The sequence below is a fragment of the Lutra lutra genome, chromosome 7 (assembly GCF_902655055.1).
Source record: "Lutra lutra chromosome 7, mLutLut1.2, whole genome shotgun sequence".
Classification (NCBI taxonomy): Eukaryota; Metazoa; Chordata; class Mammalia; order Carnivora; family Mustelidae; genus Lutra; species Lutra lutra.
Genome location: NC_062284.1, coordinates 145,136,987 through 145,155,108, shown reverse-complemented (window position 1 = coordinate 145,155,108; position 18,122 = coordinate 145,136,987). Strand labels below are relative to the sequence as shown.

Here is an 18,122-nt window from a genome sequence, read left to right as displayed (position 1 = left end):
TGACTTGAGCGGAAGGTAGACACTTAATGACGGAGCCACCCAGGCACCCCCAGAATTGGTTTTTAGTGAAGCTAAATACCAGGTGAGTTGTTCTTATTTGGGGCCAGGTATGTTTGATGGCCCCATATTTAATTTCATTCAAAAAGTTTGTACTAATTTTAAATTTAATTTTTAGCAGGTGTACCACTCATTTGTCTCTAATGAGGGACAATTTTTAAAAATTATTGTTAACCCTACCATTTATTGAATGCTCCTCATAGCATAGGAATTTGCTTAGTGCTTTGAATACACTCTCTTATTTACTTCCTAGATCCTATGGAGAATTTTTATTCCTATTTTACAGATAAGCAAACGGAAGCTTAGTGGAAGAAAATCAAGCAACTTGCCCAAGATCACATGCTAGTAAGTGACAGAGCTGGAATTTAAGCCGAGCTCTGTCTGACCCCAGAGTCTGTTCCCTTAACCATTACGTGACCCCGAATTCACAAGTAAATATAAACATACATAAACCTAGGCAGTTTTCAGGTGTAATCCCATTTAATCCTTTAACAACCATGTGAGGGAGTGTTGTTAGTCCCATTTTACAGATGAGGAAAGAGTCAGGAAGGTTAATTTTCTCAAAGTCACCCGTCTAATAAATGGTGGACAGTGTTTGAACTCTAGCTTGACGCCAGGCTCATTGCACAATTCTGCTTCCTACTTCTGACTCCCCGCCTCATTTGGCTGCAGTTCCCCCAGTCAGGTGCTCACAGTTTGCTAAGTACTGGGCACTTGGTGCCTTTGGGATCGTCTTCAATGAGTGCCCGGATTACACACTTCAGCGCCAGCCTTCCTTGGATGGCAGGCAGGGATAACTGCTGAGAAGGTGAGTTAGTAAACCAGCCTTACAGTTATTTAGATACGGGTGTCTGTTCTGTTTAGCATGAATTTGCCCCCTCAAGCAAGATCAAGTCTGCCCGGACTGAGAGAACCTTGTGTTTCTGAGCTGTGGGCCCCTGAGGGACGAGCACATTGCCCTCTGTGGTGGGCTGTCTGGTTGGACAGCTGGCCTCTGTGACATCCCCCTCTTAGCTACCTCCAACCTCCAGCGCACTGCCGAAGCTGCACACTCTTAGGTAAAGTTTCTGACTCCCCAGCTTGGGAATGAGTTATAAGGGATGTGCGTGGTTTTTCTTCCAGCGCCAGCCTGTCACCGGGGTTGTGCGTAGAGTAGACATTCCGAGCTGCTGGGAGGGAACCGCAGGTTATCTGATGAGTACGGAGGCAATCAAAGGCATTGGCTGCGTTGAAAGCCAGTGTCCTGGGGCGCCTGGGTGGCTCAGTAGGTTAAGCATCAGCCTTCAGCCCAGGTCATGATCTCAGAGTCCTGGGATCAAGCCCGGCATTGGGCCTGCTCCCTCTGCTGCTCCCCCTGCTTGTTCTCTCTCTCTGTCAAATAAATAAATTAAAAAATCTGAAAAAAAAAAAAAAAAAAGCCAGTGTCGTAAGCCATGGTACTCTAATGCACCCATATTGAACATTTCTGAGTTGCTGGGATACAGGCCCTGCCCACATTGCCAGCCTTGCTCAGGGCCCATAGGTAAACAAATAGCAGCTTTGTTCCGCTGGACACCGCAGGAAGCTTGCCCCCTTCCTGAAATCTCCAACCCTCCAGGCAGGATGTCTCCCTGCCTCGGTGACAGGCCCCTCCCACCCTCCCAATACTTCTGGCATTTAGTGCCCCTCTGGCATTCAGTGGCACATGATTGTATTTGCTTGTTTACTCGTCTGCCTTCCTCATTAGGCTAAACAGCTTGTGGGCAGGGAACCTGTCCTTGAGGAGAAAAACGAGTCTGCTCCAGAAGAGACAGAAGCAGGAAGCAGAGATGGCAGTGGGGAAGAGATGAAGCATCCCTGCGAGGTGTGGCTGGAGACTGACGGCGCGTCTTCCTGCTCCCAAGCATTTGAGTCCAGTCAGGCTCCATATTATGTCATTCCTGGAAAAAGAGAAGGAAGTACAAAATTGTATTGATTTCAGTCGATGATGGAGAAATGTGGGTGACCGGGCTTGCCCCAGGTCCTGTCTTCTGGGAGGCAAGGTGTATGCTTGCAAGGTGTAAGCAAGCTCCCTCACTTGCTTGAGACTAGTGGTAGTAGGGAATACATTTGCTCACACTTAGCTCACTGCTTTGGGGATGCACCATGTGTGCAATGGAAGGTCTGGAAGAGGCCCAGTGTGGCACGCAGCTGGCTCTCTTGCCTGCGATTCCCGAAGATTCCTGACAACCATTTGCAGACCTTTGTCAGCATATTTGTGTGTTCCCATCGCTGCCTTTAGTTGTGAATCTGGCACATTCTATCCACCCAGGTGGAGCAGCTGCATACCAGCCAGTGAGCTCACTGATTGCGGATGAGCTGTGGGTCAGGACCTTGCAGGGTAGCAGTAGACCGACGCGACCCAGAAGCACAGTCTGTTATGTGCTCAGCAGAGTCAGCTGCTACTTTGGGTGAAGTTGTTATCTAGACCTAATTTTTTTGGGGGGGTGATTTATTTATCTGAGAGGGAGAGAAAGAAATCATGAGCTGGGGGTGGGGACAGAGGGACAAGTGGACTCCCTGCTGAGCAGGGAACTAGATCTGGGGCTCAGTCCCAGGACCCTGGGATCATGACCTGAGTGGAAGGCAGATGCTTAACCGACTGAGCCACCCAGGTGCCCCATGACCTAATTTTTGAGTACAAATCATCTATGCTATATTCTCGATTCTATTTCTTAAAGGGTGCCTCTCTGGCTTATCTGTGCATGACTTGGTTTCCCAAAGCCAGTAATTCTCAAATGTGGGTGAGCATCAGATTCTTTGGAGGGCTTGGGTCACCTGGGTGGCTCAGTTGGTTAAGTGTTCGACTCTTGATTTCGGCTCAGGTCATGATCCCAAGGTTGTGAGATTGAGCCCTGTATCAGGCTCCCCACTCAGTGGGGAGCTTGCTGCTCTCCCTCTCCCTCTGCCCCTCCCCCTGCTCTCTCTCAAATAAATAAATCTTAAAACAAAACGGACAAACAAACAAAACTTCTGGAGGGCTGATTGAAACACAGATTGCTGGGCGCTCCCGCGTGTGTTTGAGGAGGTCCAGGTGGGGCCCAGAACTTCACTTTCTAACAGATTCCCAGGCGCTGCCGGTGCTGTGGTCACAGACTACTGTGCCTTAAGGTCAGGGGGCCACACGACTTTGGAGCCCAGGTATCTCTTTTTCCCTCACCATAGATTCCACAGCTTGGTTTGGAGATCTCCCATGAGCCCTCATTCAGATAGTCTGTGAATCAAACTAAGTCAAAAAGAACAAAATCGAGGTCCCAATGACTGGTTGCAGCTGTGGCACCCTGGCCCGACAGAGAAGTTGTGGGGCCGGCTGTTGGATGGCGGTATTGTGTGCACCATGCCCAGTGGGACTGCGACAGTAAGTCGTTCCAGGGACACAGTGCTGCTGGCACAGCCTGCCCCCCGACCCCCGTGTCCTGTTACCCGCATGCTGGCGCCTCAGGGAGCCGCCAGTGCCCTGCCATCCCCTCCTCTTGTGGCTGGGGAGACGAAGTCTCAGAGAGAGGACTTGTCTCAAGGTTGGGGCTGGGGGCCTGACTTCTGGCTGTAGGGCTTTCTCGCTGGGTAGGACCTCGTTATCCTGTTTGGCTTATCCCGGTTCTAGAGTTTGCTTCTCTTCCTTTGGCTGGATTTTAATGGCTCTAATGCCCTTTTTTAGACGCATCAGACAGGACTTGGGATCCAAGGGTGGAGGACATGCTTTCCTCATGCCCCCGATCTTCCTCACCCCGCCACTGAGCACCCCGGCTGTGGCTGAGCCCGGCATTCGAGACGCAGATGGGACTCTGCAGGTGCTGTCACCACTGGTACAGTTATCTTGTTTGTGAGCCAACATTGAAAACCTGGGAGATTTCACCTGCTATTTCAGATATCTGATTCCTTAGGAAATGGGCAGTGCTGGGACACACTCCTGCTCTGTCCTTCAGAGCTGAAGGTGGGGCGTGAGTGCCCAGGAGAGAGCGGAGCCACGGTCTGTGCAGGTGTGCATCTGCGCCCGTGCCTGCCTGGGCACTGGGGCAGGTAAGACATCACACTCATGGTCTTGGGCTGCCCTAACGAAGTATCACACACCTGGCTTGAAATAGCAGAGATGTGTTCTCTCCTGGTTCTGGGGCTCAGAGGTCTGAAGTCAAGATGCTGCCATGGCGGCGGGGGCCCTCTCCCTGTTTCCCGGGGTGGCTTGACGTGCCTGGCCTTTGCTCAGCATTCGTGGTTGGGAGACAGGGCTCCCCGAGTGTCAGCAAGCACCGCAGGGGGCATCTAGCTTCCTGGAGCTCACATAGTGAGACAGCCCTGTGGCCTTAGTGCTTCATGGGCATTAGCCCACCGAATCTCTAAAGCAGCCCTCCTGGAGGGGGGCAGTCTTATTGCCCCACATTGCGGTGGGGAGGTTGAGGTCAGAGGGTTGACAGAGCTTGGTCAAAGTCAGAGCAGACCTAGTGTGTGGGGACAGCAGCGAGTGCCACATCGGTCAGACCCTCTGCCCCTGTGATATGGGGGGGGCGAGGGGAGCCCTTATGTCAGCTGCCATCCCAAAGCCCAGTGCTCATCACATTTATTCCCTCCCCGCACTGCTCTGTCTCTTCCCCGGGCGATTACTGAGGCTCTTGGCCTGATTATTTTCTCAATCCTGAAGATGATGTTTCTAAATTTCCATTTGAGCAAGATTTAGTCCATTTTTAGGGTCCGTTTCCTGTGTCTTTTTGCATTCTCTAGTAGATGGTAGAACCATCCAGAAACCATAACAATATGCTCTAAATAACCTTTATATTGTGGTACTGATCTGAGTAAATATAGTTCACACCAGATGGGACTTTTTGCAATCTAGAGTTCTGAAAGAAAGAATGGATTCATTTTGAGTTTCCTTACATTAAGTGAGTGATTTTTTTTTTTCCCTTGGGCAGTCAACTCCCACATTCAGTATTCCCAGCATGACATTTTGTACTGTTATACTTGGTAAGTAAAGGCCAGCTATTCTGACCTTTATGTGCCAGGAGTCTGTGCTCAGAGCTCCGTTTTTGGTTTAGCTCATAAAGGCTGCTTGCATGTTTGCATATTTCATGCAGAAAGAAGTCTTTTGGGCTAAGTCACTCCTGGCTAGATATTCACAAAGTTCATGGCTATTTTTAACACACACCTTTGCTGCTTTAAAACCACAGTCAGCATTTAAAGCCATGACTGGCTTATTCACTTTGCATAATACCTTCAAATTTCATCCATTGCACGAAGGGAAGTAAGCCAGTCACAAGAGGACAAGCACTGTGTAAGTCCACTTATAGGAGGTTCGCCAGGGTAGGCGGGTTCACAGAGACAGAAGTTGCATGGTGGTTGCCAGGAGCTGGGGCAGGGGCGGGGGTGGGATAGGGAGTAGGTGTTTAATGGAGACAGAGTGTCAGGTGGGGAAGATGGAAACATTCTGGAGATCGATGGTGGGGATGGTTGGATGATGATGTGAATATTCTCGGTGCCACTGAACCAAAATGGTTGAAAGGGTCAATTTTATGTTACATCTATTTCACCAAAGTCAGACAAAAAAAAAACAATCCTACAATGACCTAAACAACTGTATCTAAATAAAGCGATGACGATGTAGAGAAGCTTCACTCCTGCGATGAAATACAATGTGCCCCACACAGATGACCATTAGACAGTCATGTGTCTATATGAAATTCATTTTGTTTTATGATTTTCTATATTTTTCAGTTGAAAAAGGTCCTTGGAAAAATATAATGTCAGCTCTCTAACGAACTCTGTGACCTTGGCCACCTTTTTTGCATTTTGAGCTATTATTACCCCATAAGCCAGGTGGGGAGATTTTTTTTTAAATATTTTATTTATTTATTTGACAGAGAGAGATCACAAGTAGGCAGAGAGGCAGGCAGAGAGAGGGGGGGAGGCAGGCTTCCTGCTGAGCAGAGAGCCGGATGCGGGGCTCTATTCCAGGACCCTGAGACCATGACCTGAGCCGAAGGCAGAGGCTTTAACCCACTGAGCCACCCAGGCGCCCCCAGGTGGGGAGATTTAAAGGTGGAACAAGTAGAAACCAAAGTCAGTCGAGATCACCGGGCAGTGGGGTTCAAGTGGTGACAGTCAACAGCAGTGCTGGAAACTTCTTTGCCCCCCCGCCCCCAGAGCAAGAGACATAAACCTAAGTCCTTTAAGGGCAGGAGATCACACAGTGTGGAGAAGGTGGGCGCAGGGCAGGAAGGGATGGCGGGGACTGTGGCACGAGGATAGGAAGGCTTCCACATTCAGCGAAGCAAACAGAACAAAACGAAAACTCCACGCAGTCAACAAGACACAATGGGGTTGTACCTGGCCTGTGGGCCACTGGTTTACAGTGTCTGCTTTTGGGTGAGAGCCTCTTGGGTCTGGGAGGGGAGAGGTCCCCCCTCTACCTTTCAGAAAAATCTGAGATGCAGGTATGGACTGCTTCAGAAAGAAAGGGTCTGGAATCTGGATCTTACACAGTAATTTCAGGGCTCTTTTCTTCCTACCTGCTGGCTGGAAATGTGTTTTGTTCCACCCCCCCCCGATAGTGTATCATTCCAAGTTTGAATTTTAATCTCTTTTTAAAAACATAGATAAATCTGTTTAATTTCATCTTACTGCACAAATCAAGTCAGTGCCTAGTATTTTTCTATTTTAGTAATAGCTGCCACGTTCTAAAAAAATCTAACACTTAGTGGTCCCCAACAAATTTTGATACACACACTATACTACGTGTCTGCCAGCCTTTCCAAAATTGCCATCACTTGCATTTGGTTCTTTGGATTAAAATGCCAAAGGAGTTTATTGGTGGACATTTTCATATCTCGGATTCTGCTGGCCTTCTAAGATATATAGCACGTTTTGAGAAAGATGGATTTTTTTTTTAAAGATTTTATTTTTTTAATTAATTTATTTGACAGACAGAGATCACAAGTAGGCAGAGAGGCAGGCAGAGAGAGGAGGAAGCAGGCTCCCTACCAAACAGAGAGCCTGACTCGGGGCTTGATCCCAGGACCCTAGGATCACGACCCGAGCCGAAGGCAGAGGCTTTAACCCACTGAGCCACCCAGGCACCCTGAGAAAGATTTTTCTATCTATGGCTCTCAGGTGAGAACTGAGGTTATTTTCAGGAGACCTCTAAACCAGGGCCATGAACTGGCAGACCTAGGAGGAGTATGGCCCATGGAGATGTTTTGGTGATCATGTTTTGGGGGAGGAGGGGGTGACATGGCTTTAGGTCATCATGTGCTCGGGGGTGTCCGGCAAACTCCCCAGCTCCCCCCCTAATGACATCTCCCCTTTCATGAACTTACAGCCCTGCAGCCCCTCCCTGGCCACAGAAGGCATGTGAGGTTGTGACCCATCTCACTCCAGGGAGATCACAGTGTGAGGCTCTCAAAAGGATGTTCTCCGGGACATGTGTTCACAACTTAAAGATGTCAACTGACCTTGCTGGGGACAACTACTCGTGTGGTTGGCAGACTCGTCCCCTTGAACAGGGGACAGACCTGATTAACTACCCTGGTGGAAGGGGTGAGTCCCAAGGAGTGGCGAAGGAGACACCATGTGTATAGAAATGGAATTCATGACCATTCCAGCCCAGCGCAGCCCAGTACGCGTGTGCAGAGCCATCCCCACAAGCCCTGCAGGGCCATCAACAGACGGCACGAGGAGACCATAGTCTTTTTATTCTGCACCTGCTGGGCAGGAAGTTCTGAGCGAAGTTCTTGTGCATAGGAGGTCAGAACCCATGTTACTAACAAGCACTGGCTCTGGGGGGAGCTTGGGGGACCCCCTCAGCCCAGTTTGCTTAGCACCTCCATGGTTTTAGCGACAAAAATCCCTACCCCTGGGAAACCTCTCAGTCCCAGGCAAACTGGAACAATTCGTCACCCTGGGGAGGGGCACACGTTTTACCTAAATGACCTGGTGCAATATAGAGCAGGATGGGGAAGAAGGGGGCCAAAAGGACAATGGAGGTCAAGTCCCCAGGGCATGTGGTCTGCCTTGCAGACACTGGCCAGAGAGCACTTCCTTAAATTTTACTCTGCTTGGTCCTTGAAGGGACAGGGGCCCTTTGGGTTGGAGGGAAGCTGAAAGGCTTTGTGGGGCAGCGAGGAAATCCAGGGGAGATTTGAAGGGAGAGCCAGGAATATGCCGGCAGGAAGGCGGAAGGCTGGGCCCTGGGCCTCCTGCTAAGGAGCTCTTGGCTTTTCTCATCCAGCTGGAATTGCCCGGGTGGTCCCAGCACGGTGTCAGGATACCTCTAGGAGTCTGGCTCTGCCCTTGGCCACTTTCTCTCCTAAACCCCTGGAACACAAAGTGACCGGATGACATCACTTTGTCTGGGAGAACTTGGATCCCAGCTGCCCCCTGGGCTGGCCCTGATGTCTCCTGTTCTTGCTTTCTCTCTGGCCTGCTGTCCCCCCTGCTCTGGGTGGGGTGGGGGGCTGGAAAATGCCCGCACCCTTGCGCCTCCCCCTCGATGAGCCTCATTCTTGGCACCTGCTTATGGACCGTCTTTTTGGAGTCCCACACCTGCCTGGTAGCTTCCTGCCATTCCTTTGGGAAACACAATTGCCAATTACCCTCCCAACCTGAACAATAGAGTTTCCTGCTTTCAGAGACCCTGACCTTGGAAACAAAAAATCCTCAGTGTCATGCTTTGTCTTCCCAGAGGTGAGCAGGGCACCGAAGAGAAGGAAGGACCTCTTGCATCCGCACGGGCTCCTCTCCTCTCGGGCCAGACTGTGGGTTGTCCATGAGCAAGTGCTGTGCACAGCTGGTTCGGGGGCTGCTGGGGCATCCAGCGCTGTTTCCTGCCCACATTGGCTCTTTATTAAGCGCTGAGTGTTGGGGTCAGTGATGGGTCCCCACTGCATTAGGGAATGGCCCCGTGGTAAAACTTCTTACTCACATAGCTGCTTGTCCCCACCAGGAGGAGTGAGGTTTGGGCAGCATGGGCCTGAGAAGCATGAGATTGAGGGAGGATGTCACTAACCAACAAGGATATGCTATGTTGGCTCCGGATTTCCGTTAATCCAGCAACACATGGTGAGTGCCTCCCCCATTCGTTGCCGCGTCAGCCCCTGTGCTGCCAGGGAAACCCACCATCTGGGAGGGAAATCACCGATGGGACGTTGCATTCAGAGAAATGATGTGGACTGTGGGCTGCGGTGGGCAAGAAAGGGAGTTCCTGTGTGTGGGACAGTGGCCTTGTCAGGCTCTTGGGAGGAGGGAGGAGGTTAAAGGGAGGAGGGAGGGAGGAAAAGGGAGGAGGAGGGGAGAGAAGGAGGAGGAGGAGAGGCTTTGGGAGTGAAGGTGAGGAGGTAGAGACTGCTTCTAGAAAACCGTCACTGGCCCAGGCCCCCAGGTCTCAGAGAGGGCACTCGTGGGACACCACATGAGTACAGGGAGAAGTGCTCGGTGGTAGGCATGGTTTTTGATTGACGAATCAACATTTATTGGCCTCCTCCTGTGTGCAATCCTGTGCAAGGCTCCTGGGGCACAAGGATGAGCTGGAGAGATGTGGTCCTCGTGGGGTGGCCGGCTCAGCAGTGCGTATAGATGAAACGAGAGGCTGGGGTGAGCAGAAAGGGTGAGTGAAAAGGTAAGCCCGGGGTGTTGGCTTGGGCGCAGGAAAGTGCCCAGCCACACGAATTCCCTAAACTTGGGGCAGGAAGTGGCCAGAGAAGCCGTGTGGGGGGACCCTCCAGGCAGGGAAGAACACAGGTAAAGGCCCAGCATCAGGAAGAGGAGATGCAGGCTTCTGGGAGAGGAAGAAGTGATGTGTCCCACCTGATGCAGGGCCATGGGTGTGCCCACAAGCCGCATGGAGGGGAGATGGTGCGTGAAGAGGGGGGCTGAACCCCAGTGTGAAATGAGCTCCCCCAGGCTCTGAGCAGAGTGGTGGACCCAGGGGAGCAGGCTCAGCGAGGAACCCCCTACCTGGGCATTGGAGGAGGGAATGGGCCCCCATCCGGGTGGTGGTGCGGGAGCGGAGCGGGAGACATACAGAAGGCACAGGTGGGGGGTGGGGGGGCAGCAGAAGTAGCCCTGCCCCGTTTGCTCTCCCAGTGACCATTCCCCAAGTGTGGGCTCGGGCCGGGCCCTGGGAGACCTCAGCTTGCCTGGCTTCCTTCCCTGCCCACCAGGACCCAGCAGAGCCTCTGACGTGCCCAGGAGCTGCCCTGCACCGTGAACCTGGCAGGCGGGGGTGGGTGTTGCACGGCGGTGCGCGGAAGAGTTTTATAGCCCCCCCACCCCGGGCCTGCAGAGCTTCCTCTGCACATATCGTCCTCCGGGACCTGGGTCTCCCCACAGCTGGCTGCTTGGTGTCTGTGCCCGAGAAGCCAGTAGTAGAGGTCCACGGAGTCTCCCTCTAAGACGCTTCTCCTTCTTGCGATGATCCTGGGGTCTGTGGCCAGGAGCAGGTGTGTTTGCGATGACATCAAGGTCCTGGTGAGCTGAGCCTTTTCTCATTATTTTATGACCATCTCTGTCCTTAAGAGAACTTGGTTGCATGGTCGGTCCCTGCTGGGTAGTGCTTCCCCCGTGTGTCCGCTGCCATTTCCTGGCTTTGCATGGTCTTGGGTTTATGCGTGTCTTTGGCAAACGACATTTATCCAGATTTTTTTTTTTTTAAACAGTGTGTCAGTTAAAAAAAACAAACTGTCCCTTTGTCCCTCTGACTGACAGGTTTAGTCCATCTTAACTACTGATTTGGGCCCGTTTCTACCATTTTCACTTGTTAGGTCAGCTTTTCCCCCTTTTCCTGTATTTCTTTGTAACCCTCTGGTCTTCTGCATTGGCGCCTGTGTACGTGCCTCCAAGCGCAGGACGCAGGACGGGGCAGCTGCTCACATCCTTTGGTCTCGCTGACCCCTTGACTCCTCTCACATCCGTAACACCTGCCGCGTACTTCCACGGGGCTCCGGATGGTTCTCTCTCCACCTTTCTCTGAATAGTCTTGGCTCTTTTGATGCTCTCTTCATCTTAGACCGTCTGTGGTGTGGGTCTGCTGCTCTCTGAGCCTTCCCTTCTCAGGTCTTTGATGGGTGTGAATCCGGGAAGTCTACCCCATCCCATTACTCAGCTCTCTCTGGCTCCCTTGGGATCTCCGAGTCTCCGGGCTGGTGCTGCTGTGCCTGCTCCCTGTTTCCTCCTCCTGCTCCCTGGTCCGACCTTCCCTTCTAGGCGCTCCTCCACCCAACCTTCCCGGCTGCGGCTTTGCTCCACCTACTGTGTGCTTTTCTGCTTGGCTCTTTTAATACAGTGTTTTCGGGAGGTGGGTGGGGGAATGGGGTGACTGGGTGATGGGCATGAAGGAGGGCACGTGATGTGATGAGCACTGGGTGTTGTGCGAAACAGATGAGTCGTTGAACCCTACATCCAAAACGAATGATATGTTGGCTAATTGAATTTAAATAAAAAAGTTAGAAGATGTTTTCCTGTTATTTTGCGTTGCTGCTCTCTCCTCTCATCTTGTCTGCTGCGTTCGGTAACTAATTTCAAAGCGTTGGTCCATCTTGTTTGATCTCCTGTTTCTGGTAGGATCTGGAACCCAGGCTGTGGGTTTCCTTCCTTCCTAAGGAGCCTCCTCTGCCGGTGTCTGGATGTTTTGTTCTTGGTGCTCAGTTACCCCCGCGGGTGTCAGCTACTCTGTCAGGCCTTGCGTTCAGTGGGGAGGCCTGAGGGTAGGTGGATGAACCCTGAGTGGAGAGGCCCGTGTGCGAGCAAGCTCAGAACCACTCTATAGCAGACTGTAACCCCCAGGCCCCCGGCTTGTCTGGGGGGGGGGGTGGGAGGCTGCAGAAGGGACCGCTAGGGGCTTCTTTGCTTCCTCAGTTCTTCTCGGGGCCTCTCAAGCTCAGGGTTTCTGTGGGTCCTGGTCTCACTCCTGGGGCTCTGGGAGCAGGCACAGGAGTGACCCAGCCAGGCCCTGTGGGCCTCGAGGCTGTGTGAGGAGAAGCTGGCACAAACCACCAGCACCCCCAGATCCTTTTCCTCTTTCCTTCTCCCACAGTCCCACCGCCTTCTGCCTGAGTCTAAGCCCACCACCCCTGTGGTCAGGAGCTTCCAGGACCCTCTACCATTTCACGGATTCTCTTCCTCTGGGTCAGATACACTGTCCGACACTCACTGCTCTGTGCGTGGTCTGGACCAGCGGCAGTGGCCTCCCTGGGAAGTTTTTTATAATCGTAGAATTTCAGGCCTCAGCTTGGACCTGCTGAATCAGATTTTGCATTTTTAAAAAATGATATTTATTTATTCGTTTATTTGTCAGAGATAGAGCACAAGCAGGGGTAGTGGCAGGCAGAGGGAGAAGCAGGCTGCCTACTGAGAGGGGAACCTGATGCGGGACTCCATCCCTGGGACCATGACCTAAGCCAAAGACAGACGCTTCACCAACTGAGCCACCTCCACATCCCTGACTTTGCACTTTTTAAAAAGCAGCTCTATTGGGCTGTGACTGACGAGCAATGAGATGCGCGTATTTAAAGCTCACACTCTGTTAAGTTTTGGCGTCTGCGTGGGCCTGCGAAGCCATCACCACATTCAACACCGTGCAAAGCTCATCCTTGCAAAAGCTTCCAGTGCCCCCGGGACCCCTCCCACCTACCCCCCACCTCACACCTTCCCGAGCCACCGCTGGTCTGCCTTCCGTCACTAGAACTTGGTTCGAGGTTTCCAGGGTATTTTCCTGGCTGCTCTTGTCTGGCGGGATTAATTACCTTGAGATCCAGTCTCGTGGTTTGTGCGCATTCCTGGTTCATTCCTCTGATGGCTGAGTCGTACCTGTTGCATAGACCGACCCCAGTTGCTTTATCCGGGCACCTGCTGATGGACGTTTGGGCTGTTGCTAGTTTCCGGCCATCACACAGAAAGCTGCTGTGAATGTCAGCGTACAAATCTCTGAGGAGACATGTTTCCTTTTCTCTCAGGTAATTACCCACGAGTGGGATGGCTGGGTCATATGGTAGGTGTCTCTTTGGTCTTTAATGGAACTCCCAAGTTGTTTTCCAAAGAGGCTGAACCATTTAACATTCTCATGAGCAACGTCTGAGTGTTCCAGTTCCTCCACGTCCTCATCAACACTTGGTGTGGTCTGTCCTTTTCCTTTTCGTCCTCCTGGTGAGGGTGTGATCGCATCTCATCATGGTTTAGACTTGCATTTCCTTCATGACTAATGACATCTTTTCATGTGCTTCTGTGCCATTTGCATATTTCCTTTGATGAGGTGTCTGCTCAAATCCATGAACTGTTTTGAAATTGTGGTGTTTGTTTTCTGAGTTTCAGGAGTTCCTTATCTTCTGGATAAAATTTGTTTTGTTTCTGTTTTGTCCTTCTTGGGACTTGGCAGACTCTTTCATGTGAGGACTTAGGTCTCTCTTCCATTCTGGAAAGTTTCATTATTTCTTTCTTTCTCCTCTTTCTTCTTGTTTTGAAATCCCTGGTAGTGAAGGCTGAGTGTCTCTCGGCTTTTCCTTCCTGTTTGTCCCCGTGTCAAGCACAGGCACCTTCCCTGGTGCCTGGGGCTTCACTAGGGAGCCAAAGCAGCAAACATCCCTCCTTAGTCGGGAGGCAGGGTGAATGCCGTAGTCTAATAAACCAGCAAGTTTTTCCCTCTGTTACAAGGTGATCTTTGCTGTGGAAGAACACAGAACAAGGGGAGTGGGGAGGGGAGCCTGCATGGAGAGTTGGGGGAGAGTTAGGGCTTGTCTCACCAGGAAGGGAGGTAAAGACCTGAAAGAGGAGACAGGTCAGCCACATGCAGGTCTGGGAAGAGCTTGTGGGGGGTGCCAGTATGGTTGGAGTGGAAGGAGAGTGGGGGGTTGTGAGGATGTCTGGTCAGTGGGGAGCAGGGCCAGGCCCTGGGGCAGGGGGTCCATTTAGATCCTGTGAGGGGTGGGGAGGCCAGGCAGGAGGGCTTTGCAGTTGTCTGGGGAGGGATGGGGCAGCAGGTCTCTGAGGTAATCCGGGTCCTCCAAGAAGCAGCGGGACTAAAGGTTTGCATGATGGAAACGGGAAGATGGGAAGCAGGTGCAGAAGGCAGGAAGAGCCAGGGACAGCCATGCACGTCAGACTAGGAGGCAAGGAGGGAAGGCTGGCAGCATTCTCGAGGGCCTGCTGCCCCAGCAAGGTCGGGCACAGCCATCAGAGGAGGCCCTGTCTCCTAGGAATGTCCTTGCTGCATAGGTCATGGCTGGGAGCTGCCATGGGAAGCTTGGATCTCAGAGGTCAGCAGCTGGGCCTGGGGGCCAGTTACCTTCCCTGGAGCTGGGGGTCTGTGTCCTCATGGCCGCCACATCCTTCTGGGCATGACCAGCCTGGTCCTTTCCCCTCCCCCCACCCCCTGATTAGAGACGCAGAGGTCAAGTGACCCTGACCCATGTGTTTGTCCCAGGCTCCTGGCTGCTTCCCCGCTGGCATCCTTTTCTTTGGAGGCCAAGCCCTGAGCTGACGGGTGTCGGGGTAAAAGAGAAGCTGATTCTTTTGCTGCCGCGTAGGTCCCAGCAGAGGGAGATGGAAAATCAGGTCACGAGGTCTAGGAAAGAATGTAGGTTACTTAAAGTTTAAAACAGAGATCTTTCTGCAGTTTTTCCATGAGTCAGCATCGTGTCTGGGGCAAGAGGCACGGGCACACCGGGTCTGATGGGGTCGAGCCCGGGGCTATGGTTAGGGTGAGGGTCCCCCACTGGAGGGAGCAGGCCGGGCTTGCTTGCAAGTTTCCATACTTTGAAGCAGCATTGGCAGACCCCGTGAGTATCCTTGGCTGCGTGGGGAGGGCCCTAACTGAGGCTGAGAATCCGGACCAGCTGTTTGCATGAATCCTATTTGCTGCATGAAGCTGGCGGCCCGGACGGTGGGTGACTTCTTGGGGGACTAGAGCGGCTGGAAGGGGAAGGGATTTGGTGGTGGCAGTATTTGGGTGACCTAATGACCATCTGTGGAATAAATAAAGGCGGACATGATCTTGAGTAAAATTGCTGAATCCTGGTGTCACTCTGGAGAAGGCAGGGGTGGCCCCAGGGAGAATCCACTCACCCAGGGCTGGACTCAACATTCCCAGGGGAGCTTATGTCCTGAGATCCCCCATCCCAGGCAGAAGCTTCTCCAGATGCTTCTCCCTTCCTGGGCGAGGAGAAGAGGTGGACCAGGATCCTTGCTTTCTCCATTTCCCCTCCGACTTCAGGGGAGGGGAGGCTGCACCCACGCCTTCCACCAGAAGGCCAAGGGTGGGGGCTGTCAGACCGGTGTCCTTGGCCCTGGGGAGGGGGTCTGCTTATCTGAGCTCGAAGCCCTCCCTGCGTTGCTGACACCAGCAATCAGTGTTGACACCACGTGTGCACGGGGCAGTGAGGGGAACGTACCCATGACAGTGGGTCACGGTCGGTCATAAGTCCGAGAAGAGGGGCGCCTGCGTGGCTCATTTGTGAAGTGTCTGCCTTTGGCTCATGTCATGGTCTCAGGGTCTTGGGATCGAGCCCCCCATCAGGCTCCCTGCTCAGTGGGGTTCCTGCTTCTCCCTCTCCCTCTGCCGCTCACCCTGCTTGTGCTCGCTCTCTCTCTCTCTCCCTCTCTCTGTCTGTCTGTCTCTGTGTCAAACAAATAAATACCATCTTTAAAAAAAAAGGTCTGAGAAGCTCTCAGAGGGGCTCTGCCTCAACACCGAGTGTGTGTGCTTGGGGGGGCATGTGGGTATGGGTCCCCCCTCCCCAGCCGTCCCCAGGAATCATCAGGCAAAGGCTGGAGGAAGCACTTGGGCTCTGTGTCCCTTGGTTATAATTCCTGTGCTGCAAGCTCAGCCCCCAAGGGGAGGGACTGAGGTAGGGGGCGTTCGGAGGTGATTAGGTCGTTCAGGTGAAGCCTCCTGAGTGGGATCACTGCTCTTACAAAGGAGGCCCCGGGGAGCCCCCCAGCCCCTTCCAGCTGTGTGAGGACACGAACAAATCGGCTGACTGAACCGGGACGCGGGGGTTCACCGGACACCGTGTCTGCTGGGGTCTGTCTCATACTCGCAGCCTCCAGGACCGTCGTCTATGAGCCCCCCTGGCTGTGGGGTTGTCACAGTAGCCCAAACTCAGGCAGGCGAGTAGGGTTCCCACAGTCACCACCTGCCCCCTTTGCCTGGGACCCGGGGCTTCCGTTGCTAAAACCCAGCCGAGTTTGTCCTTCCTGAAGGCCCCGGCAATACTGCAGAGACCTTTCAGCTTGGAAAGCTGCTGTGCATCTTGGAGACATTCTGGAGACTGTGAAGAACATTCGTCTCAATGTGGCCGCTTGGCCTCCCTGGCACCCAGGCAGGAACTGGGCAGATGGAGGCTGGCCGCTGGGGTCTGGGACTCTGGATGTGAGGTGCTGTCACCAACCCTTGCCTGGGACCCCCCGCCCCCTGGAGCCAGCTTTCCTAGCTCACCCAGGTCTTCCCATGGCCTTAAGTGACTCTTGGCTCCCCACCAGACTTGGTCAGCACGATCTTCTCTGTGGTGTTTGCCTGGGGAGGGAGGGGCGCTGAGGAAGTAGCTGAATGATGGACCCGGCAGAACTTCACCTTCAAGGCTCCTGGACACTTTTGCTCACAGCACAGGCACGAGGCATCTCCTTGCGGACAGTTCAGGAATCCAGGCATCCCAGCGAGGAAGGACGTCTAAGTCCCCGCAGTGCTGACAGTACCCCACACTCTGAATTCCTCCCCTCGGTATCGCCAGAGGCCTCCTGGGCTGAGGGGACCCTTTCCTTCTTTAGGCTTCATCGCTTTACAGATAACATCTGGAACTCTGTAAGAATAAAGGGATAGCCTCCTTTGTCTACAGCCAGCTACGTGTCACCTGTTACCGCTGAATCTAGAACAATCCGCCCTGGAAATGCCGCCATCGGGTCTCAAATACCCCTCAGTCGATGCCACCCTCTTGTTACATAGACTTTCTCGGGCACCGCATTGTCGAGATACAACATTCGCAAGGAGCCCTTGAGGTCTCTGATCCTCATACTTTTCCCAAAGGCAACATAACCACTTCTCTTTGCTCCATAATTGCAAAACATTTTTATTTTTTGATTTATTAAATACCCATTAGAATCATCAGTTTGATTAATTTTTAAAATTCTGCATCATCTGTTTCTTTCCAACGTCTTTGCATCTACATTTGCCTTCAACACTTATCCACCTGTGAACTGCATCAAATGTTATTTATAAATGTCAAAAAATATGAAAATACTGTCCTATGTCCCTCAGGAAAATGCAGTGGTCCAAGTTCTTATTACAGAATATTGGCTGAAGTCTTTCTCTGATTGTGAATATGTTTCCTCTTTGGCTTTAGAAATACGAATTTGAGAAAATGGATCATGGATATGGTCATCTGCAGACCCCCTGAGACTCCTCAACCTGCAGCTAAAGGGAGGGTGGGTCTTGGTGGGGGCGGGGGTGGTGGGCGACTGTCCAATTGGCATCAAATTCCTCCACTGAGGTTGGTGTCCCTGGGGAAGGGAACCCTTCTGGCCCATCACCTAAGGCAATGTCTTTTTTTTTTTTTTTTTTTTAAGATTTCATTTATTTGACAGAGACAGTGAGAGAGGGCATACTAGTAGGAGGAGTGGGAGCAGGAGAAGCAGACTCCCCGTTGAGCAGGGAGCCTGACCTGGGGCTCATCCCAGGACCCTGGGATCATGACCTGAGCCGGCTGAGTCACCCAGCCTCCCCTAAGGCAGTGCCTTCAGACCGGGGCCTCTGACCTATTGGCGGCTGTCATGTTGGGTTGGCATATTGCAACCGGCATTTTAAAAAATGGTAGAATTAAGGTTTCTAAGTGAAATACAGGACAACCAGTTACATTTGAATTTCAGTTACACAATAATTTCTTTCCCTATGAATATACCCCAGATATTGTGTGGGAGGTACACAACTAAAAAAAGAGAGAGAGAGGGACGCCTGAGTGGCTCAGTTGGTTAAGCAGCTGCCTTCGGCTCAGGTCATGATCCCAGCGTCCTGGGATCGAGTCCCACATCGGGCTCCTTGCTTGGCGAGGAGCCTGCTTCTCCCTCTGCCTCTGCCTGCC

General features: G+C 52.4%; 1 long non-coding RNA gene across 1 annotated transcript; it reads left to right on the top strand.

The window, feature by feature from the left end:
- The first annotated feature begins 2,967 nt into the window (after positions 1–2,967).
- Positions 2,968–11,335, top strand: LOC125103667 (uncharacterized). Its single transcript, XR_007128468.1, has 5 exons — positions 2,968–5,880; positions 6,087–6,264; positions 7,382–7,599; positions 9,005–9,120; positions 9,563–11,335. It is a non-coding gene; the product is annotated as an uncharacterized LOC125103667 (long non-coding RNA).
- The last annotated feature ends 6,787 nt before the right edge of the window (positions 11,336–18,122 follow it).